The sequence below is a fragment of the Diorhabda carinulata genome, unplaced genomic scaffold (assembly GCF_026250575.1).
Source record: "Diorhabda carinulata isolate Delta unplaced genomic scaffold, icDioCari1.1 Dcau_55, whole genome shotgun sequence".
NCBI classification, from domain to species: Eukaryota; Metazoa; Arthropoda; class Insecta; order Coleoptera; family Chrysomelidae; genus Diorhabda; species Diorhabda carinulata.
This window is the reverse complement of record NW_026614000.1, coordinates 5,001-11,524: the sequence shown is the minus strand read 5'-3', so window position 1 is coordinate 11,524 and position 6,524 is coordinate 5,001. Positions and strand designations below refer to the sequence as shown.

Here is a 6,524-nt window from a genome sequence, read left to right as displayed (position 1 = left end):
ATCTCCATTCAACTTCACAAATCATCTTTCTCGACAAGTTCCTATATCGAGCGGAATTAAATTTCATAATACTTGTTTTTCATTATTATTTCTATTTTCATACAACTTTTATATAATACACCTCGTACGTTCATACATCGAGCGGCGATCTAATTTCATAATACTTTTTTTCCTTATTGTTAATATTTTCATAACACTTTTATGTCATACACCTCGGACGGCTTTTAAATACAAAACATCTCCACTCAATTTTCACAAATCATCTTTCTCGACAAATTGCTATATCGAGCGGAATTTAATTTCATAATACTTGTTTTTCATTATTATTTCTATTTTCATACAACTTTTATATAATACACCTCGTACGTTCATACATCGAGCGGCGATCTAATTTCATAATACTTTTTTTCCTTATTGTTAATATTTTCATAACACTTTTATGTCATACACCTCGGACGGCTTTTAAATACAAAACATCTCCACTCAATTTTCACAAATCATCTTTCTCGACAAATTGCTATATCGAGCGGAATTTAATTTCATAATACTTGTTTTTCATTATTATTTCTATTTTCATACAACTTTTATATAATACACCTCGTACGTTCATACATCGAGCGGCGATCTAATTTCATAATACTTTTTTTCCTTATTGTTAATATTTTCATAACACTTTTATGTCATACACCTCGGACGGCTTTTAAATAAAAAACATCTCCACTCAATTTTCACAAATCATCTTTTTCGACAAATTGCTATATCGAGCGGAATTTAATTTCATAATACTTGTTTTTCATTATTATTTCTATTTTCATACAACTTTTATATAATACACCTCGTACGTTCATACATCGAGCGGCGATCTAAATTCATAATACTTTTTTTCCTTATTGTTAATATTTTCATAACACTTTTATGTCATACACCTCGGACGGCTTTTAAATACAAAACATCTCCACTCAATTTTCACAAATCATCTTTCTCGACAAATTGCTATATCGAGCGGAATTTAATTTCATAATACTTGTTTTTTATTATTATTTCTATTTTCATACAACTTTTATATAATACACCTCGTACGTTCATACATCGAGCGGCGATCTAATTTCATAATACTTTTTTTCCTTATTGTTAATATTTTCATAACACTTTTATGTCATACACCTCGGACGGCTTTTAAATACAAAACATCTCCACTCAATTTTCACAAATCATCTTTCTCGACAAATTGCTATATCGAGCGGAATTAAATTTCATAATACTTGTTTTTCATTATTATTTCTATTTTCATACAACTTTTATATAATACACCTCGTACGTTCATACATCGAGCGGCGATCTAATTTCATAATACTTTTTTTCCTTATTGTTAATATTTTCATAACACTTTTATGTCATACACCTCGGACGGCTTTTAAATACAAAACATCTCCACTCAATTTTCACAAATCATCTTTCTCGACAAATTGCTATATCGAGCGGAATTTAATTTCATAATACTTGTTTTTCATTATTATTTCTATTTTCATACAACTTTTATATAATACACCTCGTACGTTCATACATCGAGCGGCCATCTAATTTCATAATACTTTTTTTCCTTATTGTTAATATTTTCATAACACTTTTATGTGATAGATACACCTCGGACGGCTTCTAAATACAAAACATGTAATTTCATAATACTTCTTTTTAATATTCACAATACATCTTTTATATATTTTCACTATACATCTTTATTAATGTTAATGTAGAAGGCGTACCGTTGTACAGCGCACATATATGTGTGGTGTATCGAAGTTGACGTCTCGTTAAATTTTAATAAACTCGTTATAATTTACGTAAAGACGTTGTTTCGGTCATTCCACATCGGTGGATTATATAGTTTTCTGAAAGGGTCCCCGTTCTCCTCCAATATATTAACGTATATTGCTAGCGGTTCCCTTTTTAGATATTATATCAATTTATCCACAAATTAAATATCTATTGCGAGATCGCGAATTTAGCTAGCGTTCTATCGTGAGCGATTCATATGCGATCGTCTATGAAAAATATATATTATATTACACTTTTATATATATAATATACACAATATTTGCGATAACTCTCATTATTCCGTGCGAGAATAAAAATTTCGTTCATTATTACCTAATGTATAAACCATGTCGCTTACAATCTAGCGAAGGGTAGAGATAATGTCGAAATTGTAGCCCGGTCGACGTAATCATCTAATTTTTCTCATTTCGATTAAATTTAGATAGATTTATAGTCGATTCGGTGAAATTTTATAAAATAAGAAAAAATATAAATAAAGCGTGGCGCTGAAAATTATATATTTTCAATAATAAGCGCAGCAAACACGCAAAAGAAAAAGTAAATAACAATGTGTTTATACACGGAATATAGATGATTATTATATTATGTATAAATATAAAGTATATATGTAATATAAAAAACATCATCATAATTTATCCTCTTTTGGATATTGTTATTAAAACTTTTTCGATAATAGTTTTTTATTATAAAATATATATATATATATAATAATAATAGTAATAATATATATTATATATATTATAAAACACAGTTCCCTGGTTGATCCTGCCAGTAGTCATATGCTTGTCTCAAAGATTAAGCCATGCATGTCTCAGTACAAGCCAAATTAAGGTGAAACCGCGAAAGGCTCATTAAATCAGTTATGGTTCCTTAGATCGTACCCACATTTACTTGGATAACTGTGGTAATTCTAGAGCTAATACATGCAAACAGAGTTCCGACCGGAGACGGAAGGAGCGCTTTTATTAGATCAAAACCAATCGGTGGCGGGCTTGCTCGTCATCGTACAATTTGGTGACTCTGAATAACTTTTCGCTGATCGCACGGTCTCGCACCGGCGACGCATCTTTCAAATGTCTGCCTTATCAACTGTCGATGGTAGGTTCTGCGCCTACCATGGTTGTAACGGGTAACGGGGAATCAGGGTTCGATTCCGGAGAGGGAGCCTGAGAAACGGCTACCACATCCAAGGAAGGCAGCAGGCGCGCAAATTACCCACTCCCGGCACGGGGAGGTAGTGACGAAAAATAACGATACGGGACTCATCCGAGGCCCCGTAATCGGAATGAGTACACTCTAAACCCTTTAACGAGGATCAATTGGAGGGCAAGTCTGGTGCCAGCAGCCGCGGTAATTCCAGCTCCAATAGCGTATATTAAAGTTGTTGCGGTTAAAAAGCTCGTAGTCGAATCTGTGTCCCACGCCGCTGGTTCATCGTACGCGGTGTTAACTGGCGTGTCGTGGGACGTCCTGCCGGTGGGCTTAGCTCGCAAGGGCGGCCCAACTCAATCCCGCCGCGGTGCTCTTGACTGAGTGTCGAGGTGGGCCGGCACGTTTACTTTGAACAAATTAGAGTGCTTAAAGCAGGCCAAAATTTTGCCTGAATACTGTGTGCATGGAATAATGGAATAGGACCTCGGTTCTATTTTGTTGGTTTTCGGAACCCCGAGGTAATGATTAATAGGAACGGATGGGGGCATTCGTATTGCGACGTTAGAGGTGAAATTCTTGGATCGTCGCAAGACGGACAGAAGCGAAAGCATTTGCCAAAAACGCTTTCATTGATCAAGAACGAAAGTTAGAGGTTCGAAGGCGATCAGATACCGCCCTAGTTCTAACCATAAACGATGCCAGCTAGCGATCCGCCGACGTTCCTCCGATGACTCGGCGGGCAGCTTCCGGGAAACCAAAGCTTTTGGGTTCCGGGGGAAGTATGGTTGCAAAGCTGAAACTTAAAGGAATTGACGGAAGGGCACCACCAGGAGTGGAGCCTGCGGCTTAATTTGACTCAACACGGGAAACCTCACCAGGCCCGGACACCGGAAGGATTGACAGATTGAGAGCTCTTTCTTGATTCGGTGGGTGGTGGTGCATGGCCGTTCTTAGTTGGTGGAGCGATTTGTCTGGTTAATTCCGATAACGAACGAGACTCTAGCCTGCTAACTAGGCGTATTTCGACATCCCAAAGGCCCGTCGGTATTGAGTTTCGGCTCTTGCCGTTCGCGGTTTTTACTGTCGGCGTACAAATAATTCTTCTTAGAGGGACAGGCGGCTTCTAGCCGCACGAGATTGAGCAATAACAGGTCTGTGATGCCCTTAGATGTTCTGGGCCGCACGCGCGCTACACTGAAGGAATCAGCGTGTCCTCCCTGGCCGAGCGGCCCGGGTAACCCGCTGAACCTCCTTCGTGCTAGGGATTGGGGCTTGCAATTGTTCCCCATGAACGAGGAATTCCCAGTAAGCGCGAGTCATAAGCTCGCGTTGATTACGTCCCTGCCCTTTGTACACACCGCCCGTCGCTACTACCGATTGAATGATTTAGTGAGGTCTTCGGACTGAGCGCGGTGGCGTTTCGGCGTCGCCGATGCTTCGGAAAGATGACCAAACTTGATCATTTAGAGGAAGTAAAAGTCGTAACAAGGTTTCCGTAGGTGAACCTGCGGAAGGATCATTACAGAGTATTTGTTCGTTTTTAAACAAAAAAAAAAAAAACGAAATCAAGTCTGTATTAATTGTAAAAGAGAATTTTCTTCTACAAAATTATCGAACTCTTCAAAAGAAATTTATATATGTTATAAATTATATATATATATATATATATATATATATTATAGATGTATATATATTGAAATCTTTTTTTAATTTTTACAAAATTCGAACAAGTTTCGAATAAAATTAAAAAAAAAAAGATAAATATAATTCATACGTCTATAAAAATATATTTACATATATAAATTTTTCCAATAAAAATATAACGAAAAATTTTTATCATAGTTTATAGAAGGCGTCGACGACGATGACGACACAACAATAACAACATATGTATTATTATATATTATAACGATTGACGGAACGATCATTAACAAAATTTCTTGTTAACTAAAAACGTTCTGATAAAGAATCGTTATTATAATAAACGAAAAATATATAGTTTATTGAAACGTCGTCTGTTGTCGTGTGTGTGTCTATATTTTTATGGATAAATTTTATTTCGTTTATTATATTATTACTTAAGTTTTTTATCGTTTGAAGGTAATACAAGAAAATATCGACAAGATTATATGTGATGATTATGTTATTGAGACATTTTCATCCGGGTACCTAAACGAAATTTAAGCACATGTCGATTCTATCGATATGTATAAAAATTCGTTTTAGAAATAATATTTTATGTATTATTTCGAAGGTGTTCGAAGATTTACGCCCGACCGTCGAAATTTGTATAAAACTTTCAAGATAAAAAAAAAACTGTAATAATATAAAGAGGAGGAATATATCGTGCGAGATATCTGTCTATGCGCGCCTCGTTTGTAATAAAACATGTGCAGCGGTTAAAATTTATCAGATATATCAAAGTACGATATTATAATTTCTCTAAAAGTTTCGAATAATTACCATTTATTATAATATATATATATATATATATATATATATATAAAAAATGTCGTTATATAAATTTTCTATACGCGTATAAGATATTATAATAATATTATTAATTTAATAATAATCAAATATTAAAAATACGACGAATAGAATATGAGAAAACGACATAATAATAAAATGATTACCCTGAACGGTGAATCACTTGGCTCGTGGGTCGATGAAGAACGCAGCTAATTGCGCGTCAACTTGTGAACTGCAGGACACATGAACATCGACATTTCGAACGCACATTGCGGTCCTCGGATACTCGTTCCCGGACCACTCCTGACTGAGGGTCGTATCAATTTAAAAGACTGCTTAGAATTTAAAATTTTTCTATTTATTAAAGAAAAATAATGCCTAAGCGTGTTGGATGTGAAACAATAACGCACACTAATTAAGAAAAAACACATGCACATACAAACTTGTGCGTATTTTTTTTTGTATTTGTGCGGCATCCTAAAGTGCGAAAAGCAGCGTAAATTTTTATAGAAAAAGTTACGCAATTTTTGAACACAACCCGCTATACCATAAATTAATCGTGTATTTATATGAAATACATAAAATTTGTTTGGTAGAGAGTTATATTTATATATAATATATATATATATTATACATATATACGACGTATATATAGTCGATAAATAAGTGTGTGTATATATAATATATTTATGATAAAATGATAACGCGGTCGTCGTGTCCGAGAGAAATAATAAAGTTTCGAAGACTGGACGTCTGACCAGTGTTTTATTTATATCATTTATACACACGGTATATCGACAAAATATATGAATTATATATATTAAAAATATTATATATGTATAAAGGCTGGTGGTGTGTTGCTGATGCTGATGCTGATGCTGATGCTGATGCTGATGCTGATGCTGATGCTGCTGCTGCTGCTGCCGACTCTTTAAATAAAAACAAATAATGTTATATTTCATATGAGAGATGATTATGATAGTTTGGCGAATTGTATTTAAATATTATACGAGATATATTATAATATATCGACCTCAGAGCAGGTGAGATTACCCGCTGAATTT

The 6,524-nt window shown here is 34.7% G+C and overlaps 3 non-coding genes across 3 annotated transcripts in view; all 3 read left to right on the top strand.

The window, feature by feature from the left end:
* The first annotated feature begins 2,588 nt into the window (after window positions 1–2,588).
* LOC130903365 (small subunit ribosomal RNA) lies at window positions 2,589–4,510 on the top strand. Its single transcript, XR_009060729.1, has one exon. It is a non-coding gene; the product is annotated as a small subunit ribosomal RNA (ribosomal RNA).
* Window positions 4,511–5,621: 1,111 nt separating this feature from the next.
* On the top strand, window positions 5,622–5,777 carry LOC130903364 (5.8S ribosomal RNA). The gene has a single exon (XR_009060728.1). It is a non-coding gene; the product is annotated as a 5.8S ribosomal RNA (ribosomal RNA).
* A 712-nt stretch (window positions 5,778–6,489) lies between these two features.
* LOC130903366 (large subunit ribosomal RNA) overlaps window positions 6,490–6,524 on the top strand; it is a 4,066-nt gene continuing 4,031 nt past the window's right edge. The window contains exon 1 of the ribosomal RNA XR_009060730.1: window positions 6,490–6,524. This exon is cut by the window's right edge and continues 4,031 nt beyond it. This is a non-coding gene — a ribosomal RNA (large subunit ribosomal RNA).